At 40.3% G+C, this 26,071-nt stretch overlaps 1 pseudogene; it reads left to right on the forward strand.

Annotated features, from left to right (window-relative positions):
• The first annotated feature begins 929 nt into the window (after positions 1 to 929).
• On the forward strand, positions 930 to 26,071 carry LOC139542116 (tumor necrosis factor receptor superfamily member 1A-like; annotated as a pseudogene).

Here is a 26,071-nt window from a genome sequence, read left to right on the forward strand (position 1 = left end):
CAGGACAACTCCACTTGCAGGTCTTGAACCTGGGTCTACTAACCTGTAAGCACACTCACTAACCATAGCTCAAATAGGGTTAACCCAGTTGGGAGAGATTGTATGCTTCACTATCAAATCAAATCTAATTGTATTTGTCACATGTGCCAAATACAACAGACCTTACTGTGAAATGCTTACTTACAAGTCCTTAACCAACAATGCAGTTCAAGAAATAGAGTTAAGAAAATATTTACTAAATAAACTAAAGTAAACATATATCTTTTTTAAAGGCCCTAATGTGTACAAGCTTTGGGGCGGCAGGTAGCCTGGCGTGTAATAGCGTTGGGCCAGTAACCAAAAGGTTGCTGGATTGAATCCCTGAGCTGACAAGGCAAACATCTGTCACTCTCCCCCTGAGCAAGGCAGTTAACCCACTGTTCCCCGGGTGCCGAAGACGTGGATGTCTATTAAGGCAGCCCTCCGCACATCTCTGATTTAGAAGGGTTGGGTTAAATGCGGAAGACACATTTCAGTTGAATGCATTCAGTTGTACAACTGACTAGGTATCCCCCTTCATCTTTCTACGATGGCCTCACGTGCACCGTCCCGCTCTGACACCAGTGTAGCAAATCGTGACAGTGCAACTCCCTCTTTCAGGTCTCGGACCTGGGTTTCCCACTTGGCAACAAGTCTACCTAGGCAAGGGTCATTCCATTCATACAAATTAAGTTACAGTGTGTCATCACACAGCAGATTATTGTGGATAAGTATCATTTTTTTTGGTATTTTCCGAATGCACAGTAAATGGCAGTTTTACAAAATTAAGTAGAACTGCTTGCTTACGTATGGTTGTTCCACCAATGGAAATAGGCATTTTATCTGACAGGGTTTCCTGTCGCCTCATCAGTTCTCCGAAGTCTTGAAAGAGCTGACACTATAGACTTCCTTTGACCTACTTCTAACTCATCTTAGAGTATTAAGAGCCAGCTTAGTTTTTTTGGTTGAATTCTGTCTAGGAAATTGGCAGATGGCTAGCTACAATGCCGCAAACATTTTGTGTTGATTCACTTTGTACTTTTTGGACGTCACAGGCTTTTTAATATTTATCTTAAGTTATGTTTTACGATTGAGATAAGAACGTTCATTGATTTCAAATGAGAGAAGCAAATGACTGCCTACACTTAATCATTTCAATTATTTTCAAAATGTGGTTCTGTGTGTTGGTAAGTATTATTGGAATCATAAAAATTGCTAAAAATTTTCATTGTTTCATTGTTAAAAATTCCTATACATTAATTAGGAAAAAGTTTTTTTTTAAAGAATTGATGAATTGTTATTGGCCTGTCATAATGCTTATATAACGCCATCATAACCAATACGTAAAGTGATATCGTAGCAGATTATTTTTATAATGACAGACAATTATTTCATATATGATGATGCTTGAAATGTTTAGCATTTCATGTTTGGTGACAATAGTTGTCGTTAGTGTTAGCAAGGCAGTGATGTGGAAGGCAATATTTCCATGTCAGTGTTTTTACACTGTTACAATTACAATGTAGGCATTCTGACTGGCCACTTATGAAGTGTTCCCAATGATCAAAGTATCCTACATGTTTGGAGGTTTGACATCAGATCTTTAAAAACCTATCTGATGTTGAAATCAGAGTATTGGTAAGGTTATTTCAAAATATACACATTTATGTAAAGGAATATGAGTATAACGGTAAGAGCCACTAACATGTGCCACCATCATTAACAAACCTCTGTCTCGCCTTTGTCTGCCAGGTTTTGACGCTAGCCTGTCTCAACTCTACACAGAGTTGCACAGAGGAGGAGCTAAAAAATGACCCGGAACGTAGCTGCAACAAATGTCCAGCAGGTAAGCAACACTGAGTAACACAATTTGAATCTGAGCATGGACAGAAGTGTAGCTCATTAGTTCCAATCTACAGTATATTGTATTTTGCTGTAACTATGTTTACAATCTTGATGTTAAACAGTGGATCATTTTAGGCATTAAATTACAGTGCCTATAAAACAATGTTTCTGCATCTCTGGTGAAGATACATATACATTGTACTGTATTTCAACATGTCTTTCAGGCTTTCACAAAGAAACCTCCAAATGCAGAAAATGTATCGGCCAGACATTCACAGCGATAGTAAATGAACTGCCAACTTGTCATCGCTGTAAAAAATGTGATATAGGAGGTACGCATTCTTCACTCATATTCAAGTGTCAATTTCTGGACCGCAGTGTAATAATGATTGTTCATACACGCGTGTGTGTGCGTGCGTGCGTGCGTGTAAGAAGAAACTGTATATTTTTCCCCTTGGGAGTTTATGTTTTGCGATGGGAGTGAGACAGACAGTTTCTTCTGTGTTTTTTTGTCCTAGTATCTCAAGTGGAGAAGAAAGGTTGTGAGCCCAAGAGTGACATTGTATGTGGCTGCAAGGAGGGATTCTACCCAACGAACCTCAACAAGGACTTGTACTGTGAATCATGCTCCAAATGCAAAAACTGCAGTCTCTGTAAGTATAACTCTTTTATGACCTGATAACATTCAAAATGTTGTGCAAACTGGAAATAGTTCTGCTGAATTCCCTGCAGCCTCAATAATGCCTCAATAATAGGGCGGCAGGTAACCTTGTGGTTAGTGTTGGGCCAGTAAACTGAAAGGTTGCTGGTTCAAATACCCACGCCGAAAAGGTAAAAAATCTGCCGCTGTGCCCTTAAGCAAGGCACTACACCCTAGTTTGATCCAGGCATGCTGCACTACTGTGGCTGACCATGTAAAGCAATACATTTCACTGCACCCTTATTGATGTCACTTGTTAAATCAACTTCAATCAGTATAGATGAAGGGGAGGAGACAGGTTGGAGTCAACATAGGCCAGCATCCGTGTGGTACGCCTTCGACAACTTGTAGAGTCCCTGCTCAGACGAATTGATGGGGGTGGGGTGTTCCGAATGTTTTGTACACTCAGTGTATATACTGTATATATACACTGAGTATACCAAACATTAGGAACACCTTCCTAATATTGCCTTGCACCCCCCCTCAGCCTCAAGTCATCGGGGCATGGACTCTACAGGGTGTTGAAAGCGTTCCACAGGGATGGCCCATGTCGACTCCAATGCTTCCCACAGTTGTGTCAAGTTGGCAGGACGTCTTTTGGGTGGTTGACCATTCTTGATACACATGGGAAACTTTTGAGTGTGAAAAACCCAGCAGCGTTGAAGTTCTTAAAACAAACTGGTGCGCCGTTAATTAACATAAACACATTTAGCATCTCCTGGCTTCCACAACATAAGCCACTGACACTGACCTTTGGAACATCTACATTTTAAAAAGTCTAATAAATCCGTGTAATATAGCCTACACCTTCACAATATATCCTTTTTTTATTTTAGACAGGTCTAAGGAAGCATGATATGAAGAAAATGTTGTCTATTTCAGCAGAACAGAATAGCATACTCTGAGTTGTCCTAAACTAGCTATGCCAAATGGCTGTGGGCAACACTAGTTCATTTAGCAGACAAGATTTGCTTAGAATTTCATGGCATTATGTTATATTATTTTATAGTAATAAGAATACAATTGAACAAAGCTGTGTAAGATAGAAAGGATATTTTCTCCAAACAATTTGAGGGAGTGCGCACATGCGGCTATTCTGTGTTGAGCGGTTAACAAAGAAATAGGTACTCCTATATGCTTAATTAGAGTTATTAATGTAACTTTAGTTGTTCTACAAACGTTGGGATATATGTTTAGATATTTACTACATTATAAGGCTGCATGATGCAACTCTAATATGATTTGAAAAAAGTTGCTTGAAAGGCATGAGCTCTGATTAGTTTTTTTTGCGCAGCCTGTGCACACTTCGTCAGTCTCTCATTCACAAATTGAGAAGCACTTGAAAATGCCTCGAATTTCCCGGCAGCATCCCCTTTGTGTAGCCATAATGCACCCTAAAAAAATCCATGCCTTTTGTGGCCCTTCTTCCTAAATGCTGCCTGCTCGAAAGCATCTCTCACCTCACTCACACGGCTCTCCATCACGTGATCGGGTCTTTCTCACAGGCTACAAGTGAAGGCAGACACATCGAGGATGCAACTGCGCAAGTCCTTATCCAATTCCGAGGTGCATGTTGAAGATATTGGAAGAACTGTCCACATTTACTTTTCTTCAGCCAATAAGATGAGTAGGCCTAACGAACAGCAAAAGCTCTAGCCTATGTAAATCTACTAAAAGTTGATCTATTCTAGACGAGAAATAAATATTCCAAACATAGTCTGGGACAGTTGTGGGATGCGATAGATCCCAAATTAATACAACCTACTAGCAATGAAATGAAATGAAAATGTGATATTACCTGCAGAGTGAGGCTGAGCGCAACCAGATCATTGAATGTTGTAGTTCTATTCGGTAAATGTTGACTAAACTATTAGCTAGCTAGTAGTGTCTTCTACATTATAAGCGATGGCACAATAGCTGCACATGGCTAGCCTAGGTAAATTAAGCGCTAATCGTTCTAAAATTACGTGCGCGAAACTACACCATTATCTTGGATACGAAGATAGCACTGACAACTATGTAGCTAGTTAACACTGCACTGATCAAGTCGTTCAGTTGATTATAAAAGTTGCTACAGTGTTGTTATTCGGTAGAAAATGGATGCTTGCCAGCTGGCAAACTGCTGAAACTGATAGCTTAGTGTATACCACGTTAGCAAAGCATCGGTACTACCTTAATTGTAAGAAGCTATTTGGCCACTTTAATAGGCCATTGGGCTAGGTTACATGAAGTGTGCAACTATGATTAGAAAAAGTCGCCAAAAAAGGCATTGTTTCTTATGCTGGGCATCAGTGATAATATAGAATTCACATGTGATAGGCTAATATTGTCACCCATCAGACTATTATTGTTTTAATCTTGTCTGTACTGTACATATACTAAATAATATATGTGGGAAATTTGTTTTGATTAAGAATGGACCATTATCATGCACCTGTATCAAAACAGGGGCAGCGGGGGAAAGTACATGTCATCCAGTGGTGACCTGTCATTCAGGGCAGGGGGGCTTGACTGTTTTGCATGCTATTTTGGCATTAATACTGTACATGTCAAATATCACTTTGCCAACAATGTCCCCAAAAATTCGAATAATACATTGAGAAAATAAAGCTGCGTGGTCTCTTTTTTGCTTTATGCGTAAGGTAGCTCCAAAATGCAGATGCTTCAGCCAAGCTCAGTGCTTTCTGTGGTGGTGGGGCAGCCAGCGAAAAATACTGAGCGTAGGTGTTGGTAATGTCTGATGGTAGAGCTCGAAAATTCAAGCCCCTTGGGTGCTTCCATAGAGTTACATTAGAAGTGCCCATCCAAGAAGGCTGAAGGTCATTGGCCACAGATAAAATGACGTCAAATCATGTTCTATCTACAGTAGTTTTTATTTATTTAAATAATTCTCCCCTTTTTTTTCTCCCCAATTTCGTGGTGTCCAATTGGTAGTTACGGTCTTGTCTCATCGCTGAGACTTCCGTACGGACTCGAGAGAGGCAAAGACCGAGAGCCGTGCATCCTCCGAAATACAACCCAGCCAAGCCGCACTGCTTCTTGACACAATGCCCACTTAACCTGTAAGCCAGCCGCACCAATGTGTCAGAGGAAACACTGTACAGCTTTGATTGGATGATCATGTCAACATCATTCTTTCAAAATCTTAGCTAGCAGTCATCATCATGAATTGGCAATCTACTTTTTAATCCTTGTCATATGAAGATACATTTTAGATCAATCGCATTGGTGCTCATCAGGCATTGGACATAAACATTACACAATTTGGAAATTGCAAAATCAACAATGAGGGGTTCGGAAGAAATCAGTGGCTAACTGCAAGCATTGCAAAGCAAGCACTAGCAATCAAGTCTCTTTTCCAAGCTTAAAATGATGAACATTAAACATCGGCCATGCTGTCAATGAAGCAAGATTTGTGCCGCACTTAAAACAATTGTTGACTCGGAACTGCCAAATCTGATTTCAGTGAGTTCAAGATAACTGGGAACTCGGGAAAAATGAGCTCCGACTGCGAAAGTACTTTCTGACAGGTCATCCAACTCGGAATTGTAAATCGTGAACATGGGCTTTTTTCTAGAGCTACGACCTGATCACTGACGTCATCTTGATTCTACCTTGTTTTTTCTGAGTTCCCAATTGTCTTGAAAGCACCATAAATCCAGAGAATGCCAGACTTTGATGACAAAGTTTGCCCACGAAGGACTGCCGCGCCACCTTCCTGTTCAAGTGAGCACAGCACAACAAGGTGAGTCCAAAAATGTTGTGTATGCTGCTGCATAAATGATGTAATATGCCAGGGAGATATATATACTGTAGCTAAGAAAGTAATACTAAGTGTATATTTATATTGTGTTGTAAGCTGTTAGTAGCCCATGTGCCTCGCTCTAATAATTTTGTCCCTTTCCCCCCTCATAACTTATCCCACTGTTCTGACTTGGTGGTGTACATGTAGCCTACAATCTGTTTTAGAGAAATGTAATCATTGAATATTGTAAGAGCCTTCATTGCCTGCTTATATGCCCCCTTTATTTATCCTACGGTTCTGACTTGATGTACAGGGAGAATACTGTAAGAACCGGCCCATGTTCTGAATTCTGTCACTGTACATTTAAAAAGTAGTGAACAAATAGTTTTTTGTGGACTACATCTGTCCTAGCTCGCTCATTAATATCTTAATCGAAATTACGGATTGCCTCTTATCCACTTTTCGTCCCCTAATGCCATAGATTGCACATCTCAATTGTCAGTAGGAACCACATTTGTTTAAGCAAGTCAGCCACATCAGCTATGTTTTTTTTAAAGGCAGTAAATGAGGCTGAATGAACTGTTTCGCTGCAAGACAAGGCTCCGCTGATAGCCAGGTGTAGCAGTGGTAAGGTGTTGGGACTCTGCTGTTGGGTTTTATGTAGGCCCTAACAGTTTGTGGGCACAGTTTGTCACCGTTATAGTGCAAATCATGTATTGTTTAGTGTTGTATAGTGGTTTTGCTGGCATGCATCCCACAGTTATATATATTTTTAACACACCAAGATTTACATGCTAAAATCACCACTGATGTCATCTATAGCGAATGGAGGACGCTTTTCCCCGTGGTTTATTTCTATGCCAGCCAGGTAGGCTGTACTCCTGTTGTAAATATAAGCAATGTGCTTAATATTAGGAAAGTTGAAAAATAAATATAGTAAGCCTAGCCTATAGATCCTCCTCTTTTCGGTAGAGGCCATCACTCTGTTTTCTGATGCAATTACATAGCCTATTGAAGTGTTTGATTAGATTTCCAAATGCATTGATGTCAGAGTGATTAAAGGGACAATGGAGTGCTGAGTCCAGTTAGCAAGTTTGGTAGGCTACTAATGACCATCAGCAGCATCAGAGCTGGGAGAAACCTAATTACCGTGACTAAATGGTCACGTGGACTTTGACTGCCTTCATGACTCATGACCTCCGGTGTGGTGGTAATACGGTCACTGCAACAGCCCTATGCCTGACACCAACTACCATACCCTGTTCAAAGGCACTTAAATCTTTTGTCTTGCCGATTCACCCTCTGAAAGACACACATACATAATCAATGTCTCAATTGTCTCAAGGATTAAAAATCCTTCTTTAACCGGTCTCCTCCCCTTCATCTAAATTGATTGAAGTGGATTTAACAAGTGACATCAATAAGGGATCATAGCTTTCACCTGGATCCACCTGGTCAGTCTATGTCATGGAAAGAGCAGGTGTTCTTAGTGTTTTGTGTACTCAGTATATAGAATGTATTTTAATTTTATCCCCTCACCTCTCAAAGAGTGACAGATTAGTGAAATGGCCAGGTTTTACTGTATGTGCACTGCTTTCATGTCCTTGACCAAAGGCCTCATTTTGTTTTCTCCATGAAATTCATTGAATGTTTTAAAATAACATGTTAAAATGTAAGCAGTGTCAAAACCGGAAGGAATAAGAGAAACAATGTTTTTGAATGAACAAATATGTGTTCACGATAAATGTGTTCATGATACTGTCTATTCTCAGAATTGTCCCTGTATTTTCCCTTCAGGTTCCGTGTGTAAGTCAGACTTTAACAAAGACGAGTTGAAGCGATGCCAACCATGCCAAACGTACGACCACCAGATTCCAGCTTCTACAATATTTATACATTTAGTAAACTGAACATATGCACCACCCTTTTTGTTTAGCTCTGACAATACAATATTCTGTAGTGTCAAGGAGTAATGCTCACATACTTTACAATCTCACCAAACCATAACATTTTGACACTGGCAATGACCATAGAATATCATAGATTTTTTTTCAAATCACACATTTACATTGTTTCACATTGAGACCTTGATTGTGTCCCAAATAGCACCCTATTCCCTATATAGTGCACAACTTTTGATATGGGCCCTGGTCAAAAGTAGTGCAATATATAGGGAACAGGTTGCCATTTGGGATGCATCCCTACTATTTAGCAAAACTCCTCAAAACCCCATAGTTATTTTGATATAGACTTGATATCCCTGAAATGACTCAGCCATGGGTTTTATTCCAGTGTACTAGAGAATGAACGTGTTCTGTTGTTGACACACCAAGGAAGCACAGTTATTTGTTGGATGCTGCTGAAAGATCAATCAGATCTTGTAATGGCATGCGTTGAGGTCAGTGGGTTGAGGACTTCCCCTCAAAGCGGAGCTTTATAAGATCTGCAGTTCCGGAACATCCTATGTTTCTGAGGTACTCTCAGGTTTCTGATAATCAATGTTCTAAAGGCACACCCGCTTGGCATTTTTCCTATTTTCTTTCCTTACAACCTGGAATTAAAATGGATTTTTTGGGGGTTTGTGTCAGTTGATTTACATAACATGCCTACTACCACTTTGTAGATGCAAAATATTTTTTATTGTGAAACAAACAAGAAATAAGACCAAAAAAAACTTGAGCGTGCATAACTATTCACCCACCAAACTCAATACTTTGTAGAGCCACCTTTTGCAGCAATTATAGCTGCAAGTCTCTTGGGGTGTGTAAGCTTGGCACATCTAGCCACTGGATTTTTGCCTATTCTTCAAGGCAAAACTGCTCCAGCTCCTTCAAGTTGGATGGGTACCGCTGGTGTAAAGCAATCTTTAAGTCATACCGCAGATTCTCAATTGGATTGAGGTCTGGGCTTTGACTAGGCCATTCCAAGACATTTAAATGTTTGACCTTAAACCACTTGAGTGTTGCTTTAGCAGTATGCTTAGGGCCATTGTCCTGCTGGAAGGGCAACCTCCATCCCAGTCTGAAATCTCTGGAAGACTGAAACAGGTTTCCCTCAAGAATTTCCCTGCATTTAGCGCCATCCATTATTCCTTCAATTCTGACCAGTTTCCCAGTCCCTGCCGATGAAAAACATCCCCACAGCATGATGCTGCCACCACCATGCTTCACTGTGGGGATGGTGTTCTCAGGGTGGTGAGAGGTGTTGGGTTTGTGCCAGACATAGCATTTTCCTTCATGGCCAAAAAGCTACATTTTAGTCTCATCTGACCCGAGTACCTTCTTTCATATTTTTGGGGAGTCTCCCACATGCCTTTTGGCGAACACCAAACATGTTTGCTTATTTTTTTCTTTAAGCAATGGCTGGCCACTCCTCCGTAAAGCCCAGCTCTGTGGAGTGCATGGCTTAAAGTGGTCATATGGACAGATACTCCAATCTCCACTTTGGAGCTTTGCAGCTCCTTCACGGTTATATTTGGTCTCTTTGTTGCTTCTCTGATTAATGCCCTTCTTGCCTGGTCTGTGAGTTTTGGTGGACAGCCCTCTCTTGTCAGAATTTTTGTGGTGCCATATTCTTTCATTTTTTTAAATAATAATTTTTAATGGTACTCCGTGGGATGTTCAAAGTTTCGGATATTTTTGTATAACCCAACCCTGATCTGTACTTCTCCACAACTTTGTCCCTGACCTGTTTGGAGAGCTCCTTGGTCTTCATGGTGCCGCTTGCTTGGTGGTGCCCCTTGCTTAGTGGTGTTGCAGCGTTTCAGAACAGGTGTGTGTATATATACAGTTGAAGTCGGAAGTTTACATACACCTTTGCCAAATACATTTAAACTCAGTTTTCCACAATTCCTGACATTTAATCCAAGTAAAAAATCCCTGTTTTAGGTCAGTTAGGATCACCACTTTATTTTAATAATGTGAAATGTCAGAATAATAGTAGAGAGAATTATTTCTTTCAGCTTTTATTTCTTTCATCACATTCCCAGTGGGTCAGAAGTTTACATACACTCAATTAGTATCTGGTAGCATTGCCTTTAAATTGTTTAACTTGGGTCAAACGTTTCGGGGAGCCTTCCACAAGCGTCACACAATAAGTTGGGTGAATTTTGGCTCATTCCTCCTGACAGAGCTGGTGTAACTGAGTCAGGTTTGTAGGCCTCCTTGCTCACACATGCTTTTTCAGTTCTGCCCACAACCTTTCTATAGGATTGAGGTCAGGGCTTTGTGATGGCCACTCCAATAGCTTGACTTTGTTGTACTTAAGCCATTTTGCCACAACTTTGGAAGTATGCTTGGGGTCATTGTCCATTTGGAAGACCCATTTGCGACCAAGCTTTAACTTCCTGACTGATGTTTTGAGATGTTGCTTCAATATATCCACATCATTTTTCCTCCCTCATGATGCCATCTATTTTGTGAAGTGCCCCAGCCCCTCCTGCAGCAAAGCACCCCCACAACATGATGCTGCCACCCCCGTGCTTCACGGTTGGGATGGTGTTCTTTGGCTTGCAAGCCTCCCCCTTTTCCTCCAAACATAACAATTGTCATTATGGCCAAACAGTTCTATTTTTGTTTCTTCAGACCAGAGGACATTTCTCCAAAAAGTACGATCTTTGTCCCCATGTGCAGTAGCAAACCGTAGTCTGGCTTTTTTTATGGCGGTTTTGGAGCAGTGGATTTTTCCTTGCTGAGCGGACTTTCAGGTTGTGTCGATATAGGACTCGTTTTACTGTGGATATAGATACTTTTGTACCTGTTTCCTCCAGCATCTTCACAAGGTCCTTTGCTGTTGTTCTGAGATTGATTTGCACTTTTTGCACCAAAGTACGTTCATCTCTAGGAGACAGAAGGCGTCTCCTTCCTGAGCGGTATGACGGCTGCATGGTCCCATGGTGTTTATACTTGCGTACTATTGTTTGTACAGATGAATATGGTACCTTCAGGCGTTTGGAAATTGTTCCCAATTGTTCCCAAGGATGAACCAGACTACAATTCTTTTTCTGAGGTCTTGGCTGATTTATTTTTATTTTCCCATGAAGTCAAGCAAAGAGGCACTGAGTTTGAAGGTAGGCCTTGAAATACATCCACATGTACACCTCCAATTGACTCAAATTATGTCAATTACCTTATCAGAATCTTCTAAAGCCACGACATCATTTTCTGTAATTTTCAAAGCTGTTTAAAGGCACAGTCAACTTAGTGTATGTAAACTTCTGACCCACTGGAATTGTGATACAGTGAATTATAAGTTAAATAATCTTTCTGTAAACAATTGTTGCAAAAATTACTTGTGTCATGCACAAAGTAGATGTCCTAACCGACTTGCCAAAACTATAGTTTGTTAACAAGAAATTTGTGGAGTGGTTGAAAAACGAGTTTTAATGACGCCAACCTAAGTGTATGTAAACTTCCGACTTCAACTGTATATATATACTGAGATCATGTGACACTTAAATAAAGTCCACCTGTGTGCAATCTAACTAATTATGTGACTTCTGAAGGTAATTGGTTGCACCAGATCTTATTTAGGGGCTTCATAGCAAAGGGGGTGAATTTTTTTTTACAATTTTTTGAAACAAGTTCTTTTTTTTCACTTCACCAATTTGGTATTTTTTGTGCATGTCCATTACATGAAATCCAAATAAAAATCCATTTAAATCCAAATAAATTACAGGTTGTAATGCAACAAAATAGGCAAAATGTCAAGGGGGATGAATACTTTCGCAAGGCACTGTATGTTTATAGAATGGATTTTGTTCAACGCAAAAGCTCAACATATAAAAAACATCTGTATGCAAACCTTTCATTAACAGTTTGTAAACATTTGATCCATATGTTCTTTGTCCCTTTAAATGTTCACTTAAAAATGTTATTGGTGTCATATCAAACAAAAAGCTGTGAATGTCAATGTGATATAGTTGGCTGGGAAATCCCTTCTGGTTTTAATGTGAGTGACCTTGTGTTTTTCTGTCGTCATATTTCAGGAAAGAGTGCACCACAACTTCAACCCCCAAACTCCCAATACCAACACCCAACCCCGCCATCATCAAAAATACAGACACTTGTGAGTTCCACCAATACCTTTGCTTCCACAGATCTTTCAGTTCTTTCAGTGACTTCATGAAGCCTTCATAAGCTTTCATAATCCTTACATAGCACCTATTGTTAACACTCAGACAGCCTTGAGACACAACAAGCAGAACCAAGTTGTTTAAAACACTTACCTTTTTACAATTATAATACACTTATGGTAACTGACATGACAATGTAAGTCAACTCAAATGGTAACTATTGCAGGTGTTACTTGATAGCATTAATACTTGATAGAATTTCTCCTCCATGCCAACAATTTGCTGTAGTTGAATCTTTTAGCTCTCTACCCTACATTCTTCTGATCCCTCTTAAATGTAGTCAGATAGTAGAGTTATTTTTGTGGTATGAAATAAATGCCGTTGATGGTTATACTTATCTGTATCCTCAACAGCTCACCTCCCCTACATCATGATGTATGTCCTTCTGGTTTTCCTGGTCACCACTCTGTTAATGTCCTGTCTCCTGGGTGGATGGAGGAAACTTGGCTGTTACGCAAACCCAGAAAAGGAACTCCAGTTGCCTACCAGGGACACCTCAGCCAATGGTAATGATAAAATATTCAGGCAGTCAGTAACCCAGTTGACTTGCTTGTCAATTCAACACTGTAACCAATGGCCTACTCAGATTTGATCCCTTAGGGTGGTATATTGATATACATTATATATACAGTAATACATATACAGTTGCAAGAAAAAGTATGTGAACTCTTTGGAATAACCTGGATTTCTACATAAATTGGTCATAGAATTTGATCTGATCTTCCTCTAAGTCACAACAATAGACAGAGTATGCTTAAACTAATAACACACAAATGATTGTATTTTTCTTGTCTATATTGATTACTTAATTTAAACATTCACAGTGTAGGTTGGAAAAAGTATGTGAACCCCTAGGCTAATGACTTTTTCAATAGCTAATTGGAGTCAGGACTCTCCAGCTAACCTGGAGTCCAATCAATGAGACAAGATTGTAGATGTTGGTTAGAGCTGCCCTGCAATATAAAAAAGACTCACAAAATGTGAGTTTGCTATTCACATAAAGCAGTACCTGATGTGAACCATGACTCGAACAAAAGAGATCTCAGAAGACCTAAGATTAAGGATTGTTGACTTGCATAAAGCTAGAAAGGGTTACAAAAGTATCTCTAAAAGCCTTGATGTTCATCAGTCCATGGTAAGACAAATTGTCTATAAAGGGAGAAAGTTCAGCACTGTTGCTACTCTCCCTAGTAGTGGCCGTCCTGTAAAGATGACTGCAAGAGCAGAGAGCAGAATGCTCAATGAGGTTAAGAAGAATCCTAGAGTGTCAGCTAAAGACTTACAGAAATCTCTGGAACATGCTAACATCTCTGTTGACGAGTCTACGATACGTTAAACACTAAACAAGAATGGTGTTCATGGGAGGACACCACGGAAGAAGCCACTGCTGTCCAAATAAAACATTGTTGCACGTCTGAAGTTCGCAAAAGATCACCTGGATGTTCCACAGCTTTACTGGCAAAATATTCTGTGGACAGATTAAACTAAAGTTGAGTTGTTTGGAAGGAACACAATACTATGTGTGGAGAAAAAAAGGCACAGCACACCAACATCAAAACCTCATCCCAACTGTAAAATATGGTGGAGGGAGCATCGTGGTTTGGGGCTGCTTTGCTGCCTCAGGGCCTGAACAGCTTGCTATCATTGATGGAAAAAATGAATTCCCATGTTTATCAAGACATTTTGCAGGAGAATGTAATGCTATTTATCCGCCAATTGAAGCTCAACAGAAGTTGGGTGACGCAACAGGACAACGACCCAAAACACAGAAGTAAATCAACAACAGAATGGCTTCAACAGAAGAAAACACGCCTTCTGGAGTGGCCCAGTCACTCAACCCCGATTGAGATGCTGTGGCATGACGTCGAGAGCGGTTCACACCCGACATCCCGAGAGTATTGCTGAACTGAAACAGTTTTGTAAAGAGGAATGGTCCAAAATTAGGTCTGATACGCAACTACAGAAAACGTTTGGATGAGGTTATTGCTGCCAAAGGAGGGTCAACCAGTTATTAAATCCAAGGGTTCACATACTTTTCCCACCCTGCACTGTGAATGTTTACACGCTGTGTTCAATAAAGACATGAAAACGTATAATTATTTGTGTGTTATTAGTTGTGTTTGACTGTGTTTGTCTATTGTTGTGACAGATTTTCTGACCAATTTATGCAGAAATCCAGGTAATTCCAAAGGGTTCACATACTTCTTCTTGCCACTGTAAGCAAAGTTGTTGTTGTTGTTTTTTTTTTACTAAAGAAGTGTTGAATGTTATACTTGGTTTACCTGAAAATGTGGGTAATTCTTACCACTCCAACTTTAATAATGTTATTAGCAGCAGTGGTGTAGTGGAGGGTATATATACGCAGGTATACGCTGAATACCCGCTTATTTTACAGTTTGCATTGTGTATACTCACTTCTTAATCCCCACGATGCGTATCAAAGTAGTGTAGTGGAGGTATACACCATATCAATTAATAAGGTTTATGGAACAGATCAGAATGTTTAGCTTAAAATGGCGATAAACTCTTATTTTCTTCACATTTTAGCCGCAGCAATGTGCACACGGGCGAATGTTCTAAAATGCAATTTGCGGAAAACACCTTTCTAAATGCTTACCGTACCTGCAAGCAGTTTCATGGACATAGATGGAAATATCTGTTAGACATTTAGAAAGAGGGGCGATCTAAAGATGCAACAACTCTCATGAGTTGCTAATATGACTAGGATAAGGCCTTTGGCTGCTAGACAATGAAAGAAAGTTTAAAGAAAATATATAGAACAGGAGTATTGTATGCATATGAGGAAGTCTTTAGATAATAATTGCCTCCACGTCTCTATGGTAGGATTTTGGCTATAGGCTACTTTGAAGCAAGGTAAGACATCCCTCATAATGAGGTAAAACGTCCAGGTTTCAAACAATTAAGGAACAGGACAAATATAGTGATGGGCCTAACCATCTTGTGGTAGATGGAAAGGCTTTCCCATAAACTGTTTCAATGAAATGTTATCTAGCTTCAAATTAGCCTACCTTGCCGAATGATATCTTTATTATTTTCATCAATCCAGTGGTCGTTTGTTTTGCAAACTCCATCTCGTGCTACAGAAACACCGATAACCAAACAACAGTGCTAGGTGCCTGTACACTTGAATTAAAGGGTAACTACACTCAAAAATATAAATTTCTCTGATTTTTCCCAGACCTCAAAAGCAGTCTCCTAATGTGGTTTAAGCATTGTTATGGACTTAAAACCTCCAATTGTGTTGTTTTTCTTTAAAAAAAAAAGCCTGACGTTTAATCTTAAAGAGCTATTGTGTGAATACACAAGTTATTCACTGCAACAGTTGGTGCAGGAAACTGATCATATCTGTCTTTAACTCAAACAGATCAGCTTCATCATCAGCCAAACTACCCAACTTCACTGGTTAGTATCAGTTTCTGACGTTACATTTGGATAATGATCAGCGATAGTGTTAGAAAGGAAGCAGATGATACAAACTATAAAGAACATGAGAAGAAAGATGTTATTCGCCTGTAGGCCAGTCCTGACTAGCAGGTGCAAAACCTACATTACATTTAGAGTTGGAATGTACAGCATGGCTATGTTTGCATCAGTAGATATCATTTGTCTTTGTCTGATTTTAAACCTGTAAGGAAGAATCTAGTTCAGCAAATGATCAGTATCTCTTTTGATATGTTACTATACCTATACTGTATGTGTGTATGGACACTTTGCTGCTCTGCTTAGCCAGACAGATGCTAAGGATTATTGTCTGTCTGCTGTCCCTTCCAAGACGCTGAACATTACTGAAGGGATTCCCATGATGACACTCGCTCACAGTGCTGCCAAGACTGAGTTTAACCCCCTTGTCACACCCCTGCTGCCAGACAGAGAGCCCAGAGGTAAGTATTTGATGTTTGTCTATCTTCAATGTAGACGTAACTGACAAAATAAAGGAAACACCAACAAACACCTTGGCATAGATTATACTAGTGTCTGGAACTCTATTGGAGGGACGTGACTAGGGCTGTGGCGGTCACAGAATTTCGTCAGTCGGTGATTGTCAAGCAAATAACTGTCTGTCTCACGGTAATTGAACGTTAATTAACATAAACACATTTAGCAACTCCTGGCTTCCACACATAACCTGCAAGCCATTTTAAAAAGTCTAATAAACCCCATGTAATATAACCTACACCTTCTCAATAAATCCATTATGTATTTTAGACAGGTCTAAAGAAGCATGATATGAAGTAGAGAAGAATAGCACACTGAGTTGTCCTTATGTTAGGTCCTGATGTGGCTATGCCAAATGGCTTTGGGCTACACTAGTTCATTTAGCAGACAAGATTTGCTTATAATTCCATGGAATTATTTTATAGTATGAAAAATACAATTGAACAAATATTTTCTCCAAACGATTTGAGGGAGTGTGCACATTCGGCTATTCTGTCTTGAGCGGTAAATAAAGAAATAGATACTCCTATATGCTTAATTTTGAGTTATTAATGTAACTTTAGTTGTTCTACAAAAATTGGGCTATATGTTTAGATTTTTTATATATTATAAGGCTGCATGATGAGATTCCAATGATGATTTGAAAAAAGTTGCTTGAAAGGCATGAGCTCTGCTTTGTTTTTTTTTGGCGCAGGCTGTACACACTCCAATAGTCTCTCATTCACAATTTGACAAGCACATGATAATGCCTCAAATTTCACGGGGGCATCCCCTTTGTGGCCGTAATGCACCCTAAAAAAATCCATGCCTTTTGCAGCCCGGAGTGCTGTGTTGTGCACTTCTCTCTGAGTGCTGCACAATCTGAAGCATCTCTCACCCACAGGCTCTCTGTCATGTGATCAGATCTTTCTCACAGGCTACAAGTTAAGACCGACACATTGGGGACGTAACTGCACGTCCTTATCCAATTCCCGAGGTGCATATTGAAGTTAATGGAAGAATTGTCCACATTTACTTTTCGTCAGCCAACAAGATGAGTAGGCCTAACGAACAGCAAAAGCACTAGCCTATGTCAATCTACTATCCACCATAGTACAAAATTTGACCTATTCTGCTCAATAAAAAAATATTCCAAACATAGTCTGGGACAGTTGTGGGATGCGATAGATCCCAAATTAATGCAACCACTAGCATCAACAAAAAAGTTTTTATGCAATGTGGCTGACGCAACAGATCAGAATGTTTACTGTAGCTTAAAATGTTGATAAACTATTAGGCTTTCTTCACATTATAAGAACAGCAATGCGCACATTGTAGTAGGCTATAAGCGCGGATGTTCCATTGGCGAAAAACACCATTATCAAAAGTGACATTTTTATGGTGAAAATTATCTTCCCCAAACTTGAAACTCACACACTGTTTATATATGCCAGTTAGGCTCTACACCCCTTGTAAAGCGGATTAATGTGCTTAATTTTAAGAAGTTATTTGTCCACAATATTAAATCATATAGGCCTATGGGCTAGGTTACATGAGGTGTGTGACTATGATTCAATATAATTCACAAGTGATAGGCTAATATTGTCACCTATTCTTGATTTAAGCATGTCTTTAGATATACTAAATAATATATGTGTGATATTTGTTTTGATTTAGAATGGACAGTTATCATGCACCTGTATCGAAACAGGGGCAGCGGCAAAAAATACATGTCATCTATGCACTTAAATAGCGAATGGAGGAAGCTTTTCCCCGTGGTTTATTTTCATGGCAGCCAGGTAGGCTATACTTCAGTAAATATAAGCTACAGTGGGGAGAACAAGTATTTGATACACTGCCGATTTTGCAGGTTTTCCTACTTACAAAGCATGTAGAGGTCTGTAATTTTTATCATAGGTACACTTCAACTATGAGAGACGGAATCTAAAACAAAAATCCAGAAAATCACATTGTATGATTTTTAAGTAATTAATTTGCATTTTATTGCATGACATAAGTATTTGATCACCTACCAACCAGTAAGAATTCCGGCTCTCACAGACCTGTTAGTTTTTCTTTAAGAAGCCCTCCTGTTCTCCACTCATTACCTGTATTAACTGCACCTGTTTGAACTCGTTACCTGTATAAAAGACACCTGTCCACACACAATCAAACAGATTCCAACCTCTCCACAATGGCCAAGACCAGAGAGCTGTGTAAGGACATCAGGGATAAAATTGTAGACCTGCACAAGGCTGGGATGGGCTACAGGACAATAGGCAAGCAGCTTGGTGAGAAGGAAACAACTGTTGGCGCAATTATTAGAAAATGGAAGAAGTTCAAGATGACGGTCAATCACCCTCGGTCTGGGGCTCCATGCAAGATCTCACCTCGTGGGGCATCAATGATCATGAGGAAGGTGAGGGATCAGCCCAGAACTACACGGCAGGACCTGGTCAATGACCTGAAGAGAGCTGGGACCACAGTCTCAAAGAAAACCATTAGTAACACACTACGCCGTCATGGATTAAAATCCTGCAGCGCACACAAGGTCCCCCTGCTCAAGCAGGCGCATGTCCAGGCCCGTCTGAAGTTTGCCAATGACCATCTGGATGATCCAGAGGAGGAATGGGAGAAGGTCATGTGGTCTGATGATTCAAAAATAGAGCTTTTTGGTCTAAACTCCACTCGCCGTGTTTGGAGGAAGAAGAAGGATGAGTACAACCCCAAGAACACCATCCCAACCGTGAAGCATGGAGGTGGAAACATCATTCTTTGGGGATGCTTTTCTGCAAAGGGGACAGGACGACTGCACCGTATTGAGGGGAGGATGGATGGGGCCATGTATTGCGAGATCTTAGCCAACAACCTCCTTCCCTCAGTAAGAGCATTGATGATGGGTCGTGGCTGGGTCTTCCAGCATGACAACGACCCGAAACACACAGCCAGGGCAACTAAGGAGTGGCTCCGTAAGAAGTATCTCAAGGTCCTGGAGTGGCCTAGCCAGTCTCCAGACCTAAACCCAATAGAAAATCTTTGGAGGGAGCTGAAAGTCCGTATTGCCCAGCGACAGCCCCGAAACCTGAAGGATCTGGAGGTCTGTATGGAGGAGTGGGCCAAAATCCCTGCTGCAGTGTGTGCAAACCTGGTCAAGAACTACAGGAAACGTATGATCTCTGTAATTGCAAACAAAGGATTCTGTACCAAATATTAAGTTCTGCTTTTCTGATGTATCAAATACTTATGTCATGCAATAAAATGCAAATTAATTACTTAAAAATCATACAATGTGATTTTCTGGATTTTTGTTTTAGATTCCGTCTCTCACAGTTGAAGTGTACCTATGATAAAAATTACAGACCTCTACATGCTTTTTAAGTAGGAAAATCTGCAAAATCGGCAGTGTATCAAATACTTGTTCTCCCCACTGTATGTGTTTAATATTAGGAAAGTTGAAAAATAAATATAGTAGGCCTAGCCTATATAAAGCTGATGGGATCCTTTTTTATACATGACCCTAAGCATGATGGGATGTTGCTTAATTAACTCAGGAACCACACCTGTGTGGAAGCACCTGCTTTCAATATAAATTGTATCCCTCGTTTACTCAAGTGTTTCCTTTATTTTGGCAGTTACATGTAGTTTGTTTGTCTCCCAGTGTAGCTTTGCCGTCAGCCTTAGTTTGGCAACATTGCATTTAAGCTGCTCTAACAAGCTACCTGGACCACCTATTGAGTGCCTTTTGTTAACCCTTTATACTCGTGGGAATTTGACTGTATGTATAGGGCTAAATGTACATTTTTCTTACAGAATGAATATGAAAAGCAAATGCATAACCATGGTAGCAATTGAAAGGGAACAGTTTGGAGATAATGCAAAAATTATTAGACCAAAGGTGAGGACACAACAGTTCATCCTGACACAAGACTGTGTTGGATTTGACATTTTGAACATGGAGATATTAAATAAATGATAGAGAAGAAGCATAGAATATTAAGGAGTGAAAGAGACTGGGTCTCTGTAGAAAGACAGATAGCTGTGGAATGTGTTGGGTGGACAAGAGGAGAGCAACGTGTTGATACAGGGGAGACAGATGGACATCTGGGGATTAGATGGAGGGGTTGAGGTCAGGAGGCGAGGACAAATTCCCTGAAGGGAGTAATAAAGGTTTGGTATCTTGTTACTCTTTTCCTGTTAAACCATAAGATGTAAGGATTGAAGAGAAGGAGGAGTGTCTTAAGTGGGATATATATATCTGGATGGGAGAAATGTTGGGTTGTCTGAATTACAGCTGTACAGAACCTTTGGGAAGAATTAAACTTGGTTAAAGCTTCTCTAGTGTCCGTGAGTTATTTACTCAGAAAAATAAGAACCTAACAACTGAATCCAAACATCACGCTGTTGATTTTATGTGCATTTTACATTTAGTGTACTTTGCCACATTTGTCGATAGCGGAATCTGAAAATACTCTAGATACTTTCAGTAACAAAATAAGACTATTCCTGGAAAATGTGGGGTAGGTGCAAATAAGGGTTTGAATGAGAGTAGTAACTGGTGTCTCCAAGTGGCCACACACCTCTCTAAAGTGTGCACAGTTCCTAAGCAATTTCAATGCACTTTTATGACTCAAAGAAAAGTCTTGAACTATAAGGTACTTTTTCTTTAGCTCTCCTAGCTGTGCTGTTGAGGAACTAGAGCAAGCACACTTGTAGACGTTTTGTTTGGAACACAACCCTGTATCCTCAACATCACACAATGACCAAAAACGGTCCATTATATATCGGAATCTGGGTCAGGTCGGCATGATTTGAAATCTTGTCCTATTCCCAACATGACTAGCGGTCCTAAAATATGATCTTACAGTGTTTGGCTTTTACAAGGCAATTCAGGGATGGGGGCAACGTCTTGTTGCGTGTGGTGCTCAAGATCAGAACAACTTCAATGAAAACCAATACAGCGCTGTGAAGTGCAAAGCCCAGACCTCTGACATCATGTATAGTATGTTACTGTACAGTCACTTTGTTCCAATTTAGGCGCTTATTAGTGCCCAAATCTGCCATTTTCAACCCGTATATGGGTACGAGTGTAAAGGGTTAAGTAAATCAGGTGATAAATTAAGTGAAAAAGAGCCTGGAGTAGGACTTTAATTTTGGGTGCATAAGCTTGGATTTATTATAAACGTATATGATATAATGTAGGTGTTTTCGCATATCAGAAGCAAAAGCAAATCCCATCGAGCACATTTCTGAGGTGTGTACCCTACAGCATAGTACTACCTGTCCTGTCGCTTTGATGTGGGTAGAATATGTACTGTTGTGTACTCAAAACAACCGCCTTTCCTTAAATGCCGCAGCGTGTCAGCATAAAACATATCTCTTGTCAGTCACGTGGAAATGTGGGTGTATGTGTAGGTGGAAACTGCGAAACTTTGGTGATATGAATCAGAAAGAATCTGAGGTTCAGATTAATTGGCAAATCAAATAGCGAAAAGCAGCCTTCAACTGCTCGGCCTTTAACATTTAAGGTTGTTGCCTTATCCGTCTTGCAAATTACACCCTGATTCCAACATCCGTTCCACTGAAAATATGCACAGAAGCATCTACACCAAGCATCAAAGCGTGATGTTGGTTACAGTGGTTTCAGTGACAAAATATGATACATGAAAATGTTTGTCCCGGGTCTTTACATCCTGTTTTTGATCTTCTAACCTCAAATTTAAGGCCACGTTTTTTTGATTTTTGTATCTTTGAGATTAAATAGTATGGCCACGTCTAGTTTACATGAAAATTCCACATGGTTGTCAACTTCAGAATTCTCCCGTGTTGTTGTTGTAAGGTTATGGTGCATGTTCTGTGGTATAGTTCAGCTTGCGTGTCATTTCCTTTACAACAGTTGACTAGGGTCCAGACTGCGACTTCCCCCTCAAAAACAAATCTACTGGACTAGGAGTGTGCATAGTGTGCAAATCTAAATAATAAAATGCTTGTTAGAAATAAACTATGAGCATCACACTTATCAGGTCTCATCATTTACACAAGCGAGACAAGTTTAGCCGTTTCTGTTGAAAAGTTAAAGCACTTTCTCACTCCTAAAACGCACCCTCACAGCACAGAGAGGTTTCCTCATACGCCACAAATGACCTGATTACATTGATTGAATCTTGCCCAAACTCTCTATTACTTCTTTGCTTACTTAAAGGAAACCTCCACCTAAAAACGATCTTTTGATATCCGTTTCATTAGTCCATTGTTGACATTGTCCCAAAATGTTTTTCTTGTCAGCAATCAAGTTTTCAAGATATGTAACTTTCAAAATACACAAATAATCCCTGTATGATGCATTTTGCATCATGTTATATATTTTGAAAGTTACATATCTTGACAACTTGATTGCTGACAAGAAAACATTTTTGTTTTTATGTAGAGTTTTCCTTTAAGCACTTTACAAAAATCTCTCCACCTGTTACCTTTCTGGGCCCGTATTAAGCTTCTCAGAGTAGGAACACAGATCTAGGTTCAGTTTTGCCTTTTAGATAATAATTAATACAATTTCATGGACACAGGAACCCTTATCCTAGATCAGCACTCCTACTCTAAGACGCTTTGTGAATATTGGCCCTGATTTCCTCCCTCTCTTCCTCAGTCCCTCGCCAGGACACCCAGGAGGAGCACTGGCCCGCGACGGTGTTATATGCCATCATCAAGGAGGTGCCTCTGCGGCGCTGGAAGGAGTTCCTGCGCGTGCTCTCCCTGACCGACCGGCAGCTAGAGCGTGTGGAGCTGGAGCCAGGCCTGGGCTCTATTGAGAGGCAGTACCAGATGCTGCGGCTGTGGAGCCAGGGCCCGACTGCAAGTCTGGAGGACGTATACTCGGCCCTGCTCTACATGGACCTGGCTGGCTGTGCCTACCAGCTGCAGGATTGTCTGGAGCAGCTGCAGTGGAGAGCCACAACCAATGACATTACCACAGTTTCATAGGACAACTGAGTAGGGATAGACATGAGTATTCGAACAGACGTCAAAAATCGGTCTTAACCAGAGATCACATTGTTTTCAAATACTGTGTTGCAACTAAGCGCAAGGCACATCTCTGTCCATACTCACTCTCTCGGTTTGTCAATGTTTATAAATTCCCCACAATGTATCAAATGTATCAGCAGTACTAAATGTAGGCTACTGTTATTCATTGCCACTTCCCCATTAATCTAGAATGTTTGGTTATGGTCTTTTCTGTTTATTCAATGTATTAATACTGCATACTGTTCTCATTCTGGTAGTGTACACATTGTTTGGAGAGCTCACAAACTGCGCTGTGATAATGAAGTTGTGGTTTATTTAATTATACACTGAACAAAAATATAAACGCAACATGCAACAATTTCAAAGATTTTGCTGAGTTACAGTTCATATAAGGAAATCAGTCAATTGAAATGAATTCATTAGGCCCTAATTTAAGGATTTCATATGACTGGGAATACAGATATGCATCTGTTGGGCATCGATACATCTCCTTAGCATAGAGTTGATCAGGCTGTTGATTGTGGCCTGTGGAATGTTGTCCCACTCCTCTTCAATGGCTGTGAGCAGTTGCTGGATATTGGCGGGAACTGGAACACGCTGTCGTACACGTTGATCCAAAGCATCCCAAACATGCTCAATGGGTAACATGTCTGGTGAGTATGCAGGCCATGGAAGAACAGACATTTTCAGCTTCCAGGAATTCTGTACAGATCCTGCGACATGGGGCCATGCATTATCATGCTGAAACATGAGGTGATGGTGGTGGATGAATGGCACGACAAAGGGCCTCAGGATCTTGTCACGGTATCTCTGTGCATTCAAATTGTGCACAAAGTGAGCATTTGCCCACTGAAGTCGGTTACAACCCTCGTGAGGACGACGAACATGCACATGAGGTTCCCTGAGATGGTTTCTGACCATTTATGCAGAAATTCTTTGGTTGCGCAAACCCACAGTTTCATCAGCTGCCTGGGGGGCTGGTCTCAGACTATCAGACTATCCCGCAGGTGAAGAAGCCAGATGTGGAGGTCCTGTGCTGGTGTGGTTACACCACAGCACCACCACCACGTGGTCTGTGGTTGTGAGGCCGGTTGGAGGTACTGCCAAATTCTCTAAAACGACGTTGGAGGAGGTTTATGGTAGATAAATAACATTCAAATTCTCTGGCAACAGCTGGTGGACATTCCTGCAGTCAGAATGCCAATTGCATGCTCCCTCAAAACTTGAGACATCTGTGGCATTGTGTTGTGTGACAAAACTGCACATTTTAGAGTGGCCTTTTATTGTCCCCAACACAAGGAGCACTCGTGTAATGATCATGCTGTTCAATCAGATTCTTGTGATTAACTTGGCAAAGGAGAAATGCTCATTAACAGGGATGTAAACAAATTTGTGCACACAATTTGAGAGAAATAAGCTTTTTGTGCATATGGAACATTTCTTGGATCTTTAAATTCAGCTCATGAAACATGGGACCAACATCTGTTTATTTTTTTGTTCAGTATATTTACCAGTTTTATGTCAATTTCGTCATTGTCCTTTATTTGGAGCATATGTCTGGTCTCTCAGTCTTGTCACGATTGTGTGAAAGTGCATGCTTGAGTGTGCACAGATGTAGGCTACATGGCCTGAGCATCAGGATAGGCGGTTTCGTTAAGAGTTCACAAATCTGAATTTTCTAAACGCAGACCATCAAAATAGCTTTGTTTTAAACCATTTCACCTGCGTGTTTCCTTTACAGAAAATACATTAGTGCAACACATTGCATACGCTATTTGGCTGGCAGCCACACCAAGACTGCCGGACTGCCATGCATAATATCAACCCACTGAGAGAAGCACGAGGTTGAACTTCATTCAACTTTCTAGAGCAGGGATCCCCAACCGATCCTTTGCATTCCTAGTCAATCGCCAAACATTTCTGTAAAAAAAACATTGATAAAGCCATGTGTGCCTATTTAAAAAAAAATGTGTCTCTGGGATGTCTGCAGGCATAAAAGAAAACTACAGCAAAATTGATACTGTGAGATTTCAAACCGTTTTAAACAATGTGTAAAGACGAATACAGCACAGAGCTTCTGTTTTTACGAGTGATTTTTCATGTTTAAGTCCTTACTCAGCACTGTCAACAATTTGTATTCGACACTTTTATAAGCCATAAAAAGCGCGCTTTTCCTATTTCCACTCAGCGCTACAACAAGCACTGCGGCAGTAGTGAATGAGTAGGAAAGTGTATCTAAAGGCTTGCGTTGTTGTTATTATTAGCGACTTGGGTCTTCTGTTCATAGGAGTAACAACATGAATTTGTGCATGAGGCAGAAATAATGCAGTGCGACTCAAGTTTCTCCAACAGCTGGAAGATGGTGTGCCTTTGGTCAGTGTCAGTGGAGGAAAGGGAGAGCGGAGGGATATTGAGAGGCTGACTCAGTCTGCTGCTCTCTCCTTCCATCAGATACAGGCATCATCAGCCCAGTAAAATATAAATAAAAAGCACATTATTTAAATGTATGCTCACTCAGCTGTGCCTCACAAGTAATACAACAAGTTATTGGAGCAATGCATTTTGGGCAATGGTGTTCTAGACTGCCTTTTTTTACGTCGTACATTTATTTATATAAAAAACAAACGTGTTAACCCAATATTGTTAATAAACCAAGTTGTGACCGAAATACTTA

This window comes from Salvelinus alpinus, chromosome 17, assembly GCF_045679555.1.
Source record: "Salvelinus alpinus chromosome 17, SLU_Salpinus.1, whole genome shotgun sequence".
Lineage (NCBI taxonomy): Eukaryota > Metazoa > Chordata > Actinopteri > Salmoniformes > Salmonidae > Salvelinus > Salvelinus alpinus.